Genomic DNA, 21,957 nt, shown 5'->3' with positions numbered 1-21,957 from the left:
TAAGCTTCCAGGTGCATTTTCTTTTGGAAAGGAGATATTTACTTATTGTTCAGGTTTTGCTAGGAGTGACCATTTTTTCTAATGCCAAGGAATAGACAAATATTCTATTATAATACTGGATAGCAAGACAAACAGAAAATTTTAAATTTGGGAAACAGAAATTACTGGTTGTAAAATCAGAGCTCATTAATAATCTAGTGTAATGTCATCTATAAGTAATATTGATGGAGCTTAATATATCTGTAACCAGCCAGAAAGGAGAGGCCTTATATTTACGATATGATATACATTTAATCTCTTCACCAGAAATCACACATTTCTGGTAAATATAATGAAATATGTTGTCTTTTGAATCTTAGTTAACATGATAATGAAAGTTAAAATAACTATGCTTTTCAGATAGCAAATCTAGATTATGGGTTCATAATATCACTTTATGACTAATAGACTGGTGCACTGATACATAGTTTTATGTTTGAAAATGGTTATGAATGAAAACAATAAAAGTAGGATGACTTAACATCTTGTACCTGAAGAAGTTTTCAGTGAGAAAACTGCATCTGTTCTGTCCCCAGATCATCCTTAAGAGAAAATGAACAGCCAGAAACTGTTGTTAATATGTTGATGTCTTCTATCTTAGCACAGCTCCTTTTCTGCAGAGCTTCATTCCTTAGCAAGTTTATTTTCCTTTGAAACCTAAGGTGACTGGAACTGTACTTTCTTAAGAAGCACCAGTGAATGACTTTGAAATGACATTGTCCTTGATAATGTATATTCTTATTGATAACTGGGAATCAGTTTAATCTTTGCATTATACACTTTTTTTAGAATGTTATCTTCATATGGATCCTTGTCCGCCATATTGACATACACATAATGCAGATTAGAGAGATTGTTGCTCTCTCATACAGTGTCTCAACTGCAGAGAATCATTCTGTGAAATCATATTCTTCCAGGCACAGCCTTTATCCAATGACACAGGTGCAGTATAAAGACCCAATCATTTGATCCACTGTGGAACAAATCTGAGGAGTCCTTTATGCTGCAGAGTTCCAATGAGATTGACCACAAATCTGTGGAGCCTGCATCATAGTTCAATTTCATTCTGTATCCAATTCTGTTTTCACCCTACCTTCCAAATTTTAGCATCCACTTCCAAACATTCCAACCTGTGATACTACTTTTTATATCCCTACAGTCTCTGATATCTTTTATGTGTAGTGGCCTTCAATAATGTGAACTCTCATAACAGTTATATCTGATCATGTGTATTTATTTCCCCTCTTCATATATTCCATATGCTGGGAATGTTTCACAATCAGTAAAAAGGTTTACAAATAAAACTAAGTCGTCATCTCTGATTATTCCTTCTACCTTCCTTCCTCTTAGCTCCTGACTATTTCCCATCAACTATCTGTTAATTTGGGTTCCCAAGAAATGATTGGATGGTGAAAATGGAAGAGGAAGCAGCTCCAAGGATCTATCTGTCCACAGAAATACTGAGAAAATAAGCAAACATAGTCAAATCCCACTTTGTTAAGACTCTGGAAAATAGTCAAAAGTTTACAGCAACCAAGGAAACAGTGAATAAGGAAAAGATGAATTAAACATAGTAGGTGAACTATCAGGTATGTAATCTGCTATTGTCCAACCTCTCCCCAGCAGGGCAGATGTCTTATAAATAACAACCTGCATTCCTGATGTGGTTACCTGGTTCTGGAGGGCCCCAATTTTACTTTACTCCAAAAGAATTATGTAAGCTTGTTTCAGCCTCTCTGGGGATTCGATGATGCAAGGCACTTATCTCTGTTTTGTCTAACTCAGAATGCTCTCCGGATGGAAAAGTGGCTAAGCAGAGGCATGTGTTGAAAATGTGGAAAAGCAAATGTGCCAGCTGCAGCCAATTGGGTCAAAAATATTATGGCTGAGATGAACAACAGACACACTGAAAGACTGGGGGAAATAACTTTAGGTTATATATGCTGTGAGGATTTGAAGCTGTTATGCTGTCCAGAAAATATCATGTTCACAAAGCTCCTCCATTATAGTCCATTCTTGTGGGTGTAGACCTATTGTTGATTAGACTTTTTGATTAGATTAGTTAGTTGAGGCATGCCCCAGGTGGGTCTAAATCCTCTTACTGGAGTGCTTTATAAGAGGATGAAAGACAGAGAGAATAGAAGCAGAGAGAGAAGGGCACACACAGAAGTTGAGAGAGTAAACCACAGAAGCAGAAAGGAAGCCACTGAAGCTAGAAGCTGGAAGCAATGAAATCTGGAAGAAAAAGAAGAGACCAGCAGATGCCATGTGCCTTGGCATCTGATAGAGGAGTACTGGTATCATGAGATGATGCCTTTATTTGAACATTTTCATGGCATCAGAACAGTAAGATTGTATGCTAATGAATCTACTTTAGTAAAATTGTAATTTCTTGTATATTGCATTTTGGCAGCTTTAGTGAAATAAACACAGGCTTTGAAAAGTGCATGAATAAAACAAGTGATGTAAGAAGCCATGTGCATGCCAGGGGCAGAATGTCTGCTCAGAAAAAACCTTAGAAGACCCTAAACTTTTACCTGTGGCATATCTTTATGCTTAGCACAAGTAGGTATTGAAAGCAAATGCATAGCTCTAAATGGGCTGGATAAGCAATAAAGTAGTGCTACAACAGAGAAGCAATCTGCAAAGACTGGAAAAGTTTTCATTTCCTTTCTTTTCCCCTTTATTTTTTAGCTTCAATGTTGCTTTAGTTTACTAGACTGCTGAAAACATAACATGAAATGGATTAGATTAATAATGGGAGGCTATTAGCTTACAGTTTTGAGGCTGAAAAAAATGTCCAAATCAAGTCATCAAGGCAATGCCTTCTTCCCAAGACTAGCTGCTGGTGATCCTTGACTCCTTTGCCACATGGCTAGGTGCATGGTGGCATCTGCCAGTCTCTCCCTTCTGTTCCAGGTCTCATTGCTTTCGGCTTTTTTGTCCTCTTTGCTTTGTCTCTCTTTATATATTCATCCTGTTTATAAAGGACAGTAGAAAGAAGATTAAGACTTAGCCTGATTGAGGTGGGTCACAACTTAACTGAAGAATTTTCATAAAAGGCCATACTTATAATGAATTTACACCCACAGGAGCAGATTAAATTTAAGAACATGTTTTCCTGGTGTACATACAGCTTTACACCACCGCAAGTATTTAAGACAATCTCTGTCAAATCACTAGCTGATCACATGCTAAAGGACACACTAGAAGAAAATTAAATAATGTGTGCTAAAGAAAAGGCTAGAACAAAATGACTTCACTCAAAGCTTCTACCAATAATTTAAAGAATTAACCTAAATTCTGTGTAAACTATTTCAAAAAATAAGCAGATGAGGGGACAGGTCCTTACTCATTCTATGAGACCAACATTACCATGATATCAAAGCCATGCAAAACATAATAGGAAAAGAAACCTACAGATCATTATTTTTTCCTCTCTCTCTCTTTTCAGATATATTCACATGCCATATAATCCATTCAAAGTACACAATGTCTCACAGTATCACCATATGGTTGTGTATTTATCATCACAATCAATTTTAGAACATTTTCATTACTCTTAAACATACAATAAAATATAATAAAAATTAAAAAAACCTCCAAACATCCCTCCTATTATTTGTTTATTTATTTGTCTTTAGTATATTACTTATCTGCCCATACACTGGATAAAGGCGATGTTAGTCATAAGGTTTTCACTGTCACATGGTAAAAACTATATAGCTAAACAATCATCACCAAGAATCAAGGCTACTGTATTACAGTCCAACAGTTTCAGGCATTCCCTTATGTCTATTTTAATATGCTAGAAACTGAAAAGAAATATCTATATAATGCAGAAGAATAAACTACAGGATGCCCTCTCTACTTTATTTGAAATCTCTTAGCCACTGAAACTATATTTTGTTCCATTTTTACCCCTTTTGTTCAAGAAAGCATTCTGAATTTCATTATGCCAGGGCCAGGCTCATCCCTGAGAGTCATGCCCCACATTGCCAGGGAAACTTACACCCCTGAGAGTCATGGACCATGTAGGGGGAAGGATAGTGAGTTTATTTGCTGAGTTCACTGAGAGAGAAAGGCCCCATATGAGAAATAAAAGAGGTTTTCTGGGGGGTGATTTTTAGGCCTAATTATGAGTAAGGTTAGCTTCTCCTTTGCAGAAATATGTTTCATGAAGGCAAGTCCCAAGATTGAGGGCATGACTTATTCAATTGGGAGTCCCTAATGCTTGAGAAAATGTTAGGAATTCCCAAGGAGGGGGAGTTTAATATTTCCACATTTTCCCCTTCCCTCAAAGGGACTTCGCAAATACTTTTTTTTTTAAATTTTCCATCCCAAATACTCTGGTGTGTATAAGGGTATTTTATTTATATGTACAAAATAATGTGACCTCATTCCCTATACTAGGTTCCATGTAATAACATTGTTTAAATCAACTGACCATATACATTAAATTAGATAGTGTGCTACAGAAAATATAAACTTTGTACCAAATAAACATCTCTTTCTTTAGTCTTACACAAAATTTGAAGTCTTAAAATAGAGTCAGTGTCATCCTTTACCCTTTAATCTGATTTACCATCATCCTAACCAAATTAGCTACATTCATATCTCTAATGGAAATCTGTTCGCTTTTTCAGTGTTATTAACGGTTGCTGTATGGGGTAATGCTGACTTTCATAGCTGCAGAACTCTAACTCTGAGTCTCAGGTATCACATAGAGAATGACTGGGTTATAGACAGAGAGCTCACCATCTCAGAATTTAGAAATAACAGGTAAAACTGCGGAATCGATGTGACTGCTGTAAGGGCTTACAATCCTGGAATCTTTACTATTAGGCCTTTTGTACATTCTACACTCCCTAATCACTGATCGTCCAGTCTCTGCCCATGTTCTATTCCATAATAAACTGTGCTCTTGAATTTAATTCTCAGTGTTTACTCATTATAGTTTACTCCATATTAGTGAGACTTTACAGTATGTGTTCTTTCATTCCTGGCTTATTTCACTCAACATGTGTCCTCAATGTTCATCCACCTATTTGCATTCTTCACATCTTCATTCCTTCTTGCAGCTGCTCAATATTCCTTTGTTTATACACTACAGTTTGCCTTTCCTTTCGTCCATTGATGTATCCCGAGGCAACCTGCATCAATTGCAAATCATGAATACTGCTGTTATAAACACCAGTGTGCAAATGTCTATTCATGTTCCTGCTTTCAGTTCTTCCAGGTAAATACCAAATAATGGGTTTGCAGGATCATATGTCAACCCTATATTTAGCCACCTGTGAAACCACCACCACACAGCATTCCATACGGGCTTCACTGTTCTACATCCCTACCAACAGTTAATAGGTATCTTTCTCTGTCGACATTTTTCTCCAACATTGTATCTTTCTGTTTATTTTTATTTTATTTCTTTTAATTTTTTTTTTTTTTACATGTGCAGGCACCGGGAATCGAACCTGGATCTTCTGGCATGGCAGGAAAGCATTCTTGCCTGCTGAGCCACTGTGGTCCGCCCTTCTTTTAACTTTTTAATTGTATAATATGACATATATATAAAACAAAGAAAAAGAAAGTAATAGTTTTCAAAGCACTTTTCAACAGGTAGTTACAGGATAGATCCCGGAGTTTGTCATGTTCTACAACACAGTCCTCTCAGACTTTTCCTTCTAGCTGCTCCAAAATATAGGAGGCTAGAAGGGATAAATATTTTTTTGACTGTCACAATTAACTTCTTTTTCTTTTTTGTGAAAAATAACATATATACAAAAAAGCAATAAATTTCAAAGCACAGCACCACAATTAGTTATAAAACATGTTTCAGAGTTTGGCATGTGTTAAAATTCCACAATTTTAAGATTTTACTTCTAGATGCTCTAAGGTACTGGAGACTTAAAGAAATATCAATCGAATGATTAAGCAATCATATTCATTTGTTAAATCCTATCTTCTCTGTATAACTCCATAATCATCTTTGATCTTTCTATCCTTCTCTTTAGGGGTGTTTGGGCTATGGCCATTCTAACTTTTTCACATTGGAAGGGTCTGTCAATAATGTGGGGAAGGGAGATGGAACTCTCCAATGTTCTGGAGGGACTGAGCCTTCTAAGTTTCAGGACTTCTCTGGTCCAGGGAACCATCTGGAGGTTGTCAGTTTCTGGAAAGTTACTGTAGTGCATGGAATCTTTGTAGAATCTTATATATTGCTTTAGGTGTTCTTTAGGATTATCTGGAATGGTACTGGTTCGAGTTTGGTAAGTTATGATAGGCAGCAATGTTTAAGTAAAGCTTGTGTAAGAGCAAGCTTTGGAGTAGCCCCTAGACTCTATTTGGACTCTCTCTACCTCTGCCACTTTATTAGTTACACTTTTTCACCCTTTTGGTCAGGATGGAATTGAAAATCCCACAGTGCCAGGGTCAGACTCATCCCTGGGAGTCATCTCCCATATTTCCAGGGAGACTTTCACCCATGGATGTCATGTCTCATGTGGAGGGGGGAGGCAGTGATTTCACTTGCAGAGTTGGGCTTTGAGAGTGTGACACCACATCTGAGCAACAATAGAGGTCCTCCAGAAGTAACTCTTAGGCATACCTATAGGTAGGCTAAACTTCTCGGCTACCTAAATAAGCTTCACAACAGTAAATCTCAAGAGCAAGGGTTTGGCCTTTAGGTTTGGGTGTCCCTAAATTTTGACACAGTATCAGGGAATTCCCTGATGGGAAAGTTTAATAGTTCCATATTTTTTCTCCCATCCCTCAAAGGACTTTGCAATACTTTTTGATTATCTCCTTAATATATTCTAGAATGTATCCAGGAATTACTTTCAGCTATACAGGATTAAAGGACATCTTTCTTATTCTGAGCTTCCTGTGTTTCAATTGTTCAAATGCACTATACAGATAGATTGAGTTAAATTGTGTGCTGCAGAAAATTTAGATTCCAGACCAAATAAACCTTTCTTCCTTTGTTTTCAAAGAGTATGTGTGGTTCTAAAATGTAGACAATGTCTTCATTACCACTGTGTTATAAATTACTTTAACCCCAACCTGACTGGCTTCATTCTTATCTCTAAATGCCAGGTTTTATATACATAATCAACCTCTCAAAATTCAGAAATAGTAAGTACCACTCTAGCCTAAATGTCTGTTATAAGAACTTACAATCTAGGCCCCCGTTTTTCTATAAGCATTTTCTAAAGGAGACCATACCATAATTCTTCATTAATTTCTGACTTATTTTGCCTCACCAAATGTCCCACACATTCATTCACATCATTGCATGACGCATGACTTTGTTCCTTTTTGTAGCAGCACAACATTCGCTCGTATGTATACATCATCGCTCGCCAATCTACTACTCAGTCAGTGCACCCTTCAGTCATCTGTATTCATCAGGTATCATGTATAATGCCCAAACTCCACAGCCCATCTGCACTCTCAACTTTAGATAATTTCATTGTTCCCAAGAGAAAAATAACCAATAAACACACCCTCACCAAATAGGAAATCCAAACCTTCTTTTAACTATTGTCCATCCCCCCATCATCTACCTCTGCTGTACATCTGTAGTGCTGATATTTTCCTTTTAAACACAGCCCATAGCATGCAATAGCAGTTTTCCCCTATACCCTGGACTTAAAAACTCCTTGTACATGAGCCTTACGTTTGAAGTAGTTCTTGCAAGAACTAATATATATTTCTAGTGTTAATCAGTGGGACACATAGGTATATACAGCCCCTTTCAATCTTGTTCATCTTCAATGTGGTAATACTAATTATAGATCCACTAGAGAACTGCCGTCACTTCTCTCTACTCCTTTACATTGGAGTTCAACCTCATTAGCTAACCTTTCACCCACATCTAGTTTCTATGTATCTATAAGTCCCCATATTCTGTAATATAAACCTCTGATTTTACTTTAACCATGGTCATAAAAGTGGAATCATACAGTATCTACCTTTTGTATTTGGCTTCTTTCAGTCAGCATTTTGTCCTCAAGGCTCATCCATCTTGTCATGTGCTTCAGGGTGTCATTTCCTCTTACTGCTGCATAGTATTCAATCGCATATATATACCACATTTTGTTAGTCCGCTTGTCTGTTGATGAGCATTTCATTTGTTTCCACCTTTTGGCAACTGTGACTAATGCTGCTATGAACATCAGTACGCAAATGTGTTTGTGTCATTGCTTTCAGCTCTTTGGATATATACCAAGTAGTATTATTGCTGGGTCATAGGGCAATTTGATATTTAGTTTCCTAAGGAACCACCAAAATTTCTTCCATAGTGGCTTTACCATTATACATTCCCACTAGCAGTGCATAAATATCCCAATTTCACCACACCCTCTCCAACATTTATAGTTTCCTGTTTGTTTAATAGCACCCATTCTTATAGGAGTGAGGTGGTATCTCATTGTAGTCTTGATCTGCATTTCCCTTATAGCCAATGAAAATGAACATCTCTTCATGTGCTTTTGAGCCACCTGTATTTGCTCTTCAGAAAAATACCTATTCACATCTTTAGCCCATTTTATAATTGGGTTGTTTCTTCTTTTGAGGTTGAGTTGTATGATTTCTTTATATATACAGGATATCAAAACTTTGTCCCATATGTGATTTCCAAATATTTTCTCCCACTGAGTTGGCTGCCTTTTCAACTTTTTGGCAAAGTCTTTTGAAGTGCAGAAGCATTTGATTTTGAGGAATTCCAATTTATCTATTTTTTTCTTTTGTTGCTTGTGCTTTGGGTATTAAGTTTAGAAAGCTATCTCTTATTATTACGTCTTTCCTTAATTGACTCCTCAGTTAGGTCATCGCTTGTGTATAGAAATGTTGCTGATTTTTGTGCACTAATTTTATATACCACCACCTTGCTGAATTTGCTTGTTAGCTCAAATAACTTTGCTGTTGATTTCTTGGGATTTTCCAAGTATAGTATCATGTCATCCGCAAATAGTGAAAGTTTTTCTTCATCCTTTCCAATTTGGCTGTTTTTTATTTCTTCATCTTGTCTGATTGCTTCTAGCTAGAACTTTGAGAACAATCCTCAATAATAGTGGTGACAGTGAGCATCGTTGTCTCCTTCCTGATCTTGGAGGGAAAGCTTTCAATCTCTCCTCATTGAGTATGACACTGGCTATTGTTTTTTCATATATTCCCTTTCTCTTATTGAGGAATTTACCTTTGATTCTTATCTTTTGAGGTGCTTTCATGAGAAAAGGGTGTTGAATTTTGTTGAATGATTTTTCAGTGCCAATCAGGATGATCATGTGATTTTTCCCTTTTGATTTACATTAATTGTATTGCATTAATTGATTTTCTTGCATTGAACTTTCCTTGCATTCCAGGTACGAACCCCACTTGGTTGTGGTGTATAATTCTTTTACTGTGCTGTTGGATTCGATTTGCTAATATTTTGTTGAGAATTTTTGCACCCATATTCATTAGGGAGATTGGCCTGTAGTTTTCCTTACTCATGGCATCCTTACCAGGGTTTTGTATTAAAATGCTATTAGCTTCATAAAATGAGTTAGATAGATTTCCTTTTTCCTCGAGTTTTTGGAAAATTTTGAGCAAGATTGGTGTTAGTAGTTTTGCAAATTTTGATAATATTCTCCAGTGAAGCCATCTAGCCCTGGGCTTTTCTTTGTAGGAAGTTTTTTGATGACTGATGGAATCTCTTTACTTGTGGTTAGTTTGTTGAGCTCTTCTATTTCTTCCTACTTCAGTGTAGCTTGTTTGTGTGTTTCCAGGAATTTGTCCATTTCATCTAAGTTGTCTAGTTTGTTGGAGTATAGTTGTTCATAGTATCCTCTTATGATTTATCTTATTTCTTCAAGGTCTGTGGTAACTCACCACTTCTCATTTCTTATTTTGTTTACTTGCATCCTCTCTCTTTTTTTCTTTGTCAGTCTTGCTAGTGGCCCTCAATTTTATTGATTTTCTCAGAGAACCAACTTTTGATTTTATTGATTCTTTCTATTGCTCTTTTGTTGTCTCATTCATTTAACTCTGCTTTAATCATGTCATTTCTAGTTTTTTATTTGCTTTGTAGTTAGTTTGCAGTTGTTTCTCAAGTTCCTCCAGGTGAACAGTTAAGTCTTCGATTTTTGCTCTTTCTTGTTCTTTTTAATATAGGCATTTAGGACAATAAATTTCCCTCTCAGCACAGCCTTTGCTGCATCCTGTAAGTTCTGATATATTGTGTTCTCATTTTCATTCATCTCCAGATAGCTTCTGATTTCTCTAGCAATTTCTTCTTTGACCCACTTTTGTTTAAGAACGTGTTATTTAATCTCCATATATTTGTGAATGCTATCGTTATTTGGTGGTTATTGAGATCCAGCTTCATTCCATTGTGATCAGAGAAAGTGCTTTGAATAATTTCAATGCTTTTTAAAATTTATAGAGACCTGCTTTGTGCCCCAGCATATGATATATCCTGGGGAATATTCCATGAGCACTAGAGAAGAATGTACATTCTGGTGTTTTGGTGTGCAATGACCTATATATGTCTGTTAGGTCTAATTAATTTATCAAGTTGTTCCCTTGTTGATCTTCTGTCTGCTTGTTCTATCTATAGAGGGGAGTGATGTGTTAAAGTGTTGAGTGATGTATGTCTCACATACGTTGGAGCTCCTTGGTTGGGGGCATAAACCTTTATGATTGTTATTTTTTCTTGGTTAACTTTTCCTTTCATAAATATATAGTGTCCTTCTTTGTCTCTTATGATGTCTTTACATTCAATATCTATTTTGTCTGATATTAATATAGCTACTCCTGCTTTCTTTTTGTAACAACTTGCATGGAAATGTTTGTCCATCCTTTCACTTTCAATCTATTTGTATCCTTGTGTCTAAAATGAGTCTCCTGTAAACAGTATATAGCTGGATTATCCACTAATCCATTCTGCCCATCTGTATCTTTTAATTTGTAACTTTAGTCCATCAACATCCAGAGTTATTATTGAAAAGCTGTTTCTTGAATCCACCATTTTATCTTTTTTATTTTATTTGTCAGACCTACATATTCTTTTCCTTCTTTCTCTTTTTATCCTTTAAATTACCCTTACTGATACTCTTCAATTCTGTTCCTTCATCCAGACCTTCCTCTGCTGTCTTTTTTTCAACTGGCAGAACTCCCTTTAATATTTCTTGTGAGGCCAGTCTCTTGTTGAGAAATTCTTTTAGGATTTGTTCATTTGTGAAGCTTTTAATCTGTCCCTCAGTTTTGAAGGACAGTTTGGCTGGGTACAGAATTCTTGTCTGGAAATTTTTTTCTTTCAGGATCTTAAATATATCATACCACAGCCTTCTCGCCTCCATGGTGCCAATTGAGTAGTCTGTACTCAGTCTTTTGTGGTTTCCCTTGTATACAGTAGATTGTTTTTCTCTTGCCACTTTCAGGATTTTCTCCATCTCTTCAACATTTGACAGATTGATTAGTTTTTGCTTGAGGGAAGGCCTATTTGGATTTATTCTATTTGGAATTTGTTGAACTTCTTTAACTTTTATACTTTTGTCCTTTATATGGGTTGGGAAGTTTTCCCTCATTATATCCTCAACTATTCTTCCTAGTCTTTTATTCCTCTCTTCTCCTTCTGGGACATCAGTAATTCTTATATTTGTGCACTTTGTTTTGTCCATCATTTCCCTGAGACCCAATTCAAAGTCTTCAATCCTTTTTGCCATTTAATATAGGCATTTTGCGTGTTTTGAGTGTTCTAAATCAGTTATCCTGTTCTCTAGTTTGCTTATTCTTTCTTCTGCCTCTTCAAATGGGCTGTTGTGTGTCTCTAGCATGTTTTTATTTTGTCTAAATAATCTTTAATCTCTGTGATAGCTGCTATTTTTCTATTTATGTTCAAATTCTTCTTTATGTTCTTGTAGTGTCTTATTGATCTCCTTTATGTCATTAGCCATCCCACTTATTTTATTTAGTAGAGTTATATGAACATATTTGATTAATTTTTCCAACATCCGTGTCTCCTCTGGTGTTTTAATTTGTTCATTAGGCTGGGCTATATCTGTCTGCATTGTGATATGTTAAGTGATCTTCTGTTGTTTTTGCCGCATATAAATATCTTGATTGATTTACTTTGGATGTTGATTTCTTTCAGTTGTCTAAAACTTTCTGTTTGTGAGGTGGATGTGCAGCAGGATGCAGGGCATGGGGCAGAGCACAACAGTGTGGTGATGCATTTCAGCATAGGTATAGGTGCAGTCCGGGGATACTATGCTGGTGGAGGTGAACATGGGCACCCAGTGGCTAGATAGGATGCATGTGCTTGTGTGGATGCACTGGTCTTGGTGGCATGGCACTGGTGTGTGCTGGTCTAGGGCACAGGGCCCTTTGTGTGTATGCACAGAGCTATGGCAGTGGGTTGGCATTATGCCTACATGGACTGGGTATGGATGTGACAGGCTGCACAGGTCAGCACTTTCCCAGAGCTGTGATGTGTGACTGGGTTCATGTGCATGTGTGGGTCTAGGAGTGCCATAAACTGATGTGCCTGTGTGGAGAGCTCAGGGAGGGGGTGTGTGAGATGAAACTGTGCAACCATACGGGTTGGGGGCCAGTGTAGCCTGGGTATGGAGGTAAGTGTCCACAGTCTTTATGTACAGGTGATAGCTTGCAGGGAGCACAGAGAGGGAGGTAGTGCTCAGGAGGGGTACAGGAGAGGTGGCTTAGGCCACACTTGGGGTGGGGGTGTGGGGAAGGTATGCATGTGAAGGGGTTGGTGGGCAGGGGCACTTAGAGCACTGGAAGTGGGGTGGGTGTTGGGGTTCAGGTGCATGGGGTGTGGGGTGATTCATGGATCACAGCTCTGTGCTGTTAAGGGTAGCACATTGAAGGAGCACTGCTTGGTTTACTTCCTAATTCCCATCTCCATGCACTCCTGAGCACTCCAGGCTTCCACGTTAGACTTTAGTTCTCTGCTTCTCAATTCCTCATCTTTTGCATCTAAGGCTGCCCTATGTTGTGCAGAAGACTCTCCCAGGTTAGTTACACTCTGGAATCGCCATCTCAGCCGCCCTCCCATCCTTTCTCTAACTTTTCCTTGGAGCAGGGCTGAACTTGATACATCCTATTCAGTCATCTTCCCAAAACTTTTTCTGTTTATTTTTTATAAACAATTTTATTAAGCCACTATACAATCCATCCTTAGTGTACAATCAATGGCTCTCAGCATAATCATTGTTATGCCTTCACTACACTCTGTATAAGAACATTTTAATTTCTTTTGCAAGCAAGAAGAGGAAAATAATTTTAAACAGTAAAGAATAGAAATAAGAAAATGGAGAAACATCAACAAAAACATGAATCCCATACCCCTCCCTTATATACCTCTCTTATTGACATTTCACTTTGGTATATTGCCTTTGTTACAATTAATGGAAGAGTATTGCCATGTTACTGGTAACCATAGATATTAGTTTTCATTGATTGCGTTTTTCCATATACCATCCCATTTTCAACACATTGCACTATTAATATTCATTTGTAAACTCTAAGTTTCACTAAGTTATACAGTCTCAGTCTTTATCTTCTACTTTTTCTTCTGATGTCATACATGCCTCTAGTCTTCCTCTTTCAACCATGCTTATACTAAGTTTCATTCAGTGTACTTACAATAATGTGGAACCATCAGATAGTATTGTTATAATCATGAATTTTTACAATCAATCCTGTCAAACATTCTGTAGTCCCTCAGTGTCAAATGTTCGATCTTTAACCTCTTTCTATCTACTGGTAATCAATGTCTTTTACTTATCTCTCAGATCTTGTTCATTATAGTTAGTTCATGTTAGTGAGACCATATATTATTTGTCCTTTTATTTCTGGATAATTTCACTCAAAATAATGTCCTGAAGATGCATTCACATTGTTGCATATCTCATGACTTTATTCCTTCTATAGCTACTTAATATTCCATCATATGTATATACCACAGTTTCTCTATCCACTCATCTGTTGACAGACATTTGGGCTGTTTTAATCTCTTGGCAATTGTAAATAATGCCACTATAAAATCAGGGTGCAAATTTGTGCCCCTGCCTTCAGTTCCTCTGTGTATATACCTGGTAATGGTATTGCTGGATTGTATGGCAATTCTGTACTTAGCTCCCTGAGAAACAGAGCTGTTGCACCATTCCACATTCTTACTCACAGTGAATAAGTTTAACTCTTTCTCCATATTCTCTCCAGCACTTGCCATTTTCTTTTTTTTTTTTTTTTTTTTTTTGATAATGGCCATTCTAGTAGGTGTGAAATGATTTCACATTGTGGTTCTGATTTGCATTTCCCCAATAGGTAGTGAAGTCTAGTAATTGTTTTGAGCCCCTTATATTTCAAACAGGAACCTCTTTGAAAAGTACCTGTTCATGTCCTTTGTTCATTTTTTTTAAATTGGGTTGTTTGTCTTTTTGAGATTAAGTTGTAGATCTCTATATATTCTGGATATTAAACCCTTATCTGATATGTGGTTTCTAAATATTTTCTCCAATTGCATAGATTGCCTTTTAATTTGCTGACAAAGTCCTTTAATGTGCAAAAGTGTTCAATTTTGAGGGGATTCCATTTATTTCTTCTTTCATTGTTCATGCTTTGGGTGTAAGATCTAGGAAACTACCTCCTAACACAAGATGTGTATGATATTTTCCTACATTTTCTTCCAAAAGTTTTATGATCTTAGCTCTAATGTTTAGGCTGTTGATCCATTTTGAGTTAATTTTTGAAAAGGCTGTGCTATAGTGGTCCTTTTTCATTCTTTTGGAGATCAAAACCCAGTTTTCCAAGCACCATTTGTTGAAGTGGCTGCTCTGTCTCAGTTGAGTTGACTTGACTGCTATATCAAAGATCAATTGCTCATAGATGAGAGGGTCTATTTCTGAATGCTCCATGCAATTCCAATGGTCAGAATATCTATCTTTATGTTGGTACCATGCTGTTTTGACCACTGTAGCTTTGTAATAGACTTTAAAGGATGGTCACATGAGATCTTCCACTTCACTCCTCTTTCTCATGTTATTTTTAAATTTATGGACATTCTGCCATTCCAAATAAATTTGATTATTGGTTTTACTATTTCAGCGAAGTACATTTTTGGAATTTTAATTACTATTGTATTGAATCTGTAATTGTATTTGGGTAGTCTTGACATCTTACCTATATTTAGTCTTCCAGTCCGTGAACACAGTATGGTCTTCCAGTTATTTAGCTCTTCCTTAATTTCTTTTAGCAGGATTTTGTAGTTTTCTGTGTATAGATCTTTTATGTCCTTGGTTAAACTTATTCCCTAAATATTTGATACTTTGTGTTGCTGTTGTAAATGGATTTTTTCTCTTGATTTCCTCCTCAGATTGCTCACCATTAGCATTTAGAAACACTATGGATTTTGGGGTGTTGGTCTCATATCCTTCCACTTTGCTGTACTCATTTATTAGCTCTAGTAGCTTTACTGTAGATTTTTTGGAATTTTTGACAGATATGGTCATGCCACCTGAAATAATGAGCATTTTACTGCTTCCTTTCCAATTTGGATATCTTTTATTGCTTTTTATTGCCTAATTGCTCTAGCTAGAACTCCAGTGAAATGTTGAACAACAATGGTGACGGTGGGCATCCTTGGCTTGTCCCTGATCTTTAAGGGAAAGCTTTCTGTCTTTCCTTACTGAATTTGATGTTAGCTAAGGGCTTTTCATATATTACCTTTATCATGTTGAAGACGTTTCCTTCTATCCCTATCCTTTGAAGTATCATCATCAAGAACTGATGCTGAATTTTGTCAAGTTCTTTTTCTGCATCATTTGAGATGATTATGTGTTTTACTTCTATGATTTGTTGATGTAGTTTTTTACATTAATTGATTTTCTTATGTTGAACCACCTTTGCATGCCTGGAATTAAACCCTCTTGGTCATGGTTTATAATGCTTTTAATGTGCTGCTGGATTCTATTTGGAAATATTTTGGTGATGAATTTTACATCTATATTTACTAAACAGAGTGGTCTGTAATTTTCTTTTCCTGTAGTATCTTTGTCTGGCTTTGGTTTTAGGGAGATGTTGGCTTCTATAGTGTAAGTTGTGTAGATTTTCCTCCTCTTACATTTTTTTGAAGAGTTTTTTTCAAAATTGGTACTTATTGTTTCTTTAATGCTTGGTATAATTCACATGTGAACCCATCTCATTCTGGACTTTTCTCTTTTGAGAACTTTTTGATGATTGATTCATGTCAGAACCATCAATTTAGAACTTGCTTTGCACCACATAAAAAGCATTTATTAACTGTCTTACATTTCATTGCCAGTGGAATTATAGAATAAAATGAGAAGCTAAGTGCTTATCTAGACCAATGTATCTCTCTTTTTGTGATTGAGAAACCTTTTCTGTTTGTTTGTTTTGCCTGGGCAAGCACCAGGAAGAGGAACATTGTTTTTAACTTCTATTTTATTTTAATTTAATTTTTATAGCCAATGATTGCAATTTACCTATAGATTCATAGATCACTGACAATCACTGAAAAGTAACTTCTTAGTCGTCCAGGGGTCTATGACTAATGGGTTGAGTACCAAATATCTGTCCTAATCCTTGTATCAGCAAGCACAATTGATCTTCCAGACTAGGGAAAAAAAAGATGTATCAGGGCATATTATTAAGAAAAGAATACAGGCCAGAATTGCCAAGGTGTCTCATATCAATCACTGAGTTTAATTCTTAAATGACTAGATATAGACCATGCTAAGAAAAAACACCCTGTGAATAGGGAGCAATTTGTGCAGACATCTATTTGCACATTAAATAGAAAAGCAGTCCGTAATTTTATCAGGCACATGCCATGTACTTCTGTTGGATGTTAAGTGAGGAGAAAAAAGACATACAATGCCCTTCATTTCATGACTGCACTTTGCATTTTTAAATCAATCAAAAGTTATACTACTTATTTAGCAATAAGTTATACTAGTATCCTATGTATACTTCTTTTTGCATTCTCTGAAGACAGCCAGTTTTATGGTAAAGTGAGAAGCAGAGTAGATTTATCCTAGGTGCAGATAAACAAGGGAAATCTCACTCGGAGGCAGCAGGGCAGGAAGCATGTTCCTTGTAACCATAACATCACCAAGCTTTTATAAAAGGAACGCAAAGAAACTACTGCAGTTTAAACAGAAATGCTGCGAGGGGAGAAGTTACAATGATTCTCATATTTGTCTCATGTTCCGATGCTGGTTTCACAAAAGGGATGAATGTGACTTTCAGAAATAGAGGTATTCACCTGCTTTGGAAGTGTGCTACAAACTGAAGCTCTAAGCTTATACTTGCTGAAAATGTTGTGTTGCAACTTGATGGAATTAAGTGTAGAGACTGATCAAATTTTCAAAGTCTAAATTATGTCCCTACTCAGGTTTCAAACTGAATGGGAAGTCCAATCCATAGCCTAATTTAAAAAAGCCTGATAGACTCCTAACTTTCCAATAAGTAGCCTATCAAAGTATTTATTCAAATGGTAAACATAGACCGTTTCTTTTTTGCTAGTGGTTAAATATTCCAGTTAAAAGCACCTGTTATGATAGAGTGGCTGAGAAAAATTACAAAATAATACTGAATTTATAAACTGATGTAAGGGATTAGCAGATCAAATGATTCTTCCTAACATCTGTAATTGAGTTCTTATATTCTTTGCATAGATCCATTGCTCATTAGTGTCTGAGCATGTGTAACAATAAAAGAACAAGGAGGTGATTCCTTCCCATCTATATCAGACCTTTTACCAGTCTTACAAACATATGTCCTCCTATGTTTAAATAAACTCTGATTTCTCTTTAAATGTGTGTTTGTTCATTATCCACCTGCTATTTTTTCTTTTAAATCATTCAACTCCTGTCTCACAAGTTCCTTAGGAACATTTTGGGAAGGAGTATTTAAACTCCTTCACTTTAACGTAACATTACTACCTTTAATTCTCACAACTCCCACTCTTACCTGGGGAGAACAAGACAATGTGGCCTATATTTCTGGAATCTAACTCATTTATACATAATTTTCCCATATTACCCATATTTATTCTCATAGAGCTTGTACATCTTATAAATGAAATGTGTCTCCTGACCTCTTGTATTCGATGCTTCACATAGGACATGCTTTTCCAAAATCACAGGTGCTTGGTGTTCATTTGTGTTTATTGGAGACCCAATGTTAGGATGTAAAAATCCAATTTGGGCAATGGAAAGAAGAAAGTTTTAACAAGTAACTGTTAAAGGAGGATGATGATCTGATATCTGACTTGGGAGTTGACGGACTGGCTTAAGCAAGACTCTTGTGGGTGTTACCTGCACTTCATTCTTCCCACACAGACAGGAATCTGAGCTTGTGTGGAGTTAGAACACATCCGTCTTCTGCTGTTTTAACTGTGGGATATGAGCTTGGTGGGCTCAGAAATATAGTACTCAGTCATGGACTTGAAATTGAGAGCATGAAACCTAGTCAACAAAAAAATCAAATCAAATGGCCTTTGGAGAAATTGGGTTTTGATATCCATCCATTTTGGATTACCCTTCTCTGTAAATTGCTCTTCCTGACATAATACCCATATTCTGTAACTTAAGGCTTGTAGCTTCTGTGATTGTGCCCACTTAATCCTTATTAAATGTTGTAATCCAATCTCTTTTCTCTAGTAGAGTGTCCTCTCTGGACTAGCTGAGGTGAAAATCAGCAAATATTAGGAAACAGTTTGTGCTAACATGCTACTAGGAGAAGGCTAAGTGTCCTTCCTCTCTTCCCAGAAGGCACATGTGCATTTAAATGGTGCTTTGCAGAACACTATCTTTAATATTGTTAATCAGTTGAAGAATGAATATTGCTCAATGGGTAAATACAGAGTCTGTGGCTCAGGCTATTGAATTCATGCCTGAATCTATAAGTGACCTTCTGACCTTGCTCAAGCTAACTAACATTTTCTGTGTTTCAGTTTCTGCATATGCATGTAAAATAAGGGTTATGATAGCCAACATTAATCAAGCAGTTACTATGTGGAGGTGCATTCAATCTTCACAAAACGCTTATAAAGAAAGGACCACTGTTGCCCCTTGTGCTAGTTTGAAATTGTTATGTACCCCAGAAAAACCATTTTCTTTCAATCCTGATTCAGTCTTGTGGGATAGACCTATTGTTTAGGATGGGCCCTTTGTTTAGAACGTTTCCATGGAGATTGACCCACTCAATTGTGGGTGTGATTTTTTGATTGTATTAATTATTTGGATATGTGACACACCCAACATGCATGTGATCTCTTGATTAGATAGAGATGTGATTTTGCCCATTGGAGGTGGGTCTTGATTAGTTTATTGGAGTTCCTTATAAAGGAAAACATTTTGGATAAACATCAAATGCAGACAGACACAGACGTTTGGAAATGCAGAAGGCAGAGATGCCAGAAGCTGAAAGAGCCGACAGATGCTAGACAGGGGCTAGAAGTGACATAGACACGACAATTGGAGCTGTTTGGAGTGTTGAAGGAGGTGATTGGAGTGCTGACAATGAGAGCAGACTCTTAAACATGGATATTTGGAAATTCAGAACCCAAGAGACATCACCATGTGCCTTCCCATGAGATGCTAAGCGAGCCAGAAGGATCCACAGTGGCTGAGTGAGCCATTTGAAACCAGAAGCCAGGAGAGGATGCAGATGCTAGGCACCTGCCTAACCATGTGATAAACTTCAGCCTTTCTTGAGTCAAGGCATATTTATTTGAATGCCTTAGTTTGGACATTTTTATGGCCTTAGAACGATAAACTTGTAACTTAATAAATCCCCTTTATAAAAGCCAACCTATTTCTGATATATTGCATTCCAGGAGCTTTAGAGAACTAAAACACCCCTGTTTTCACACACGGGAAAGCTATTATTCACATATCTGCTATTAAAATCTCATAGTTACAATAACAACTAACATTTACTGAACACTTACTATGTGTCAATCAGTACGCTAAGTATTTACACAGCTCATCTAACTTTCACATAACGTTCAAAGCTGCTGAAAATTTCTGACTGATAGTAGTCAATTAATTGTTCTTGGGTTCAGTTTCCTCACTAACACATCAGGGATAAAGAGTACTCACCTTATAAGGTTGAGATATGAGTTTTGCTGCCTTATGAGACTGTTTTAAAAATAAATTATAGCTAAAGTACAACCTAAGGCCTAGAAGCTAGTTCATATTCAATAAATTGTAGCTACTATTTTAATTCTACATTGTACTTTCTATGCCGGTCTACAAGTGTCTGCCTCAATATCCCATTGTAAGTGCTCAATAATGTTAGCTATTATTATTCTAACTATGAGACATTTAGAACAGATGTGTTAATAAAAGTTTTCTCATCTGCGAAAACAGTTATGGTATGGCTGAAGATAGTAATGGTTACTTACTCAACTGTACCACTTACTCATGATATTTTATTCTCTCACTGCTTATCTCTTTACGCACAAGCATTTCTCTGGCATAGCTACCAATATGAAAGCATGGCCTCAGCTGACAGCTTCCACTTGAAACATTTACTTTTACAGTAGCTGCTGCATTTTTAGTAATGTATACAATCATTATTTAAGAGTTAATTTTACACAAAATAATATTAAAAAATCTGAAAATGAGCAATGGCACTTGATGGATGGCATGGCAAGCATTCATTAGACTTGCATGTTACTCATGCTACTCATGAAATCATATATGAGCAAATCTTGAGAGCTTAGTATGTGTCAGATGCTGTAAAAGACATTTGGCCTAATGAGATGCTTATCTCTTCTACTACTCTCAGTCATCCTATAAGTTAGGTATTATTATTACCCTCATTTTATAAAAGAGAACATTGAGATTTAGCTAGATTAAATAACTTGTTCAATGTCATAAAGCTAGCAAGTGGTTAGTAATTTTATTTGACTTAAAGCCCTAAGTGACTACTTTCCTTCTGACCATTCCATTCTCTTCATCTTTATTCTGATATGCTTTCTGATAAATACTGTGTGCCAGTATGGGCTCTCATAAATAAAACAACATGCTTATCTTATTTACAAAAGAAATATAGCAAGATAATTCCTTCTGAAGCTCTAAGAATGTTGTCAAAATTAATTTTCCATCCTATGAATTATGAATCACAGAAAGGATAATGGGCTTTTGTTGTTTTGCTACTGTTGTTCTACGTTATAAAGTTTTAATTTGGCATTTTATTAAAGTGTCCTGTGTAGAGTACTAGATATTGAAATAATCTTTGAGAAAACAGTTTTATGTTCAAATAAGTTTGGGAAACTTTGCATACTATACCTCCTTAGTGGAACTTCATATTATCTATTAATGTTTTAGGAGATTTGAGAAATCTTGCACTTAAGGAATCTATTTAGCTACATGTAATTTGAAATATGTTTGTATATGGAATCGTTTTATCACATGCCTTTTAATATCCAAAGGAATTAGTATTGTGAGGGGCATATTTGGGGAAAGAGTGACTTAATGTCATAGCAATGGTTAGGTATTTGTTGGGGAGAAGGGATGTTGATGTAGAAAATTATAACTATAGTCTATGATTCCTATAAGAAGATTTTAACTGAAAAAAAATGGTATGTAATATTTTTCTAGTGTAGCCTTATTCTCTTTAGTGTCACTCATTTCCCCTCATGTTTATAGGCATGTCTATAATCTGTCTTCCCATGTAGTTGAAGAATACACTTTGTAAAATTTAAAAAATTTTAGATTGATTGAGACTTGTTTTATGACCTAACATATGGTCTAATGTGGAGAGTTCTTTGTACACTTGAAAGGGATGTGTATTCTGTCATTGTTGAGTAGTGTGTTCTATAGGTGTTTATTAAGTCTAATTGGTCTTTAGTGTTGTTCAAGTTTTCTATTTCTTTTTTGA

The sequence above is a fragment of the Tamandua tetradactyla genome, chromosome X (genome assembly GCF_023851605.1).
Source record: "Tamandua tetradactyla isolate mTamTet1 chromosome X, mTamTet1.pri, whole genome shotgun sequence".
NCBI lineage: Eukaryota > Metazoa > Chordata > Mammalia > Pilosa > Myrmecophagidae > Tamandua > Tamandua tetradactyla.
Note: the sequence above shows the minus strand (reverse complement) of the source record.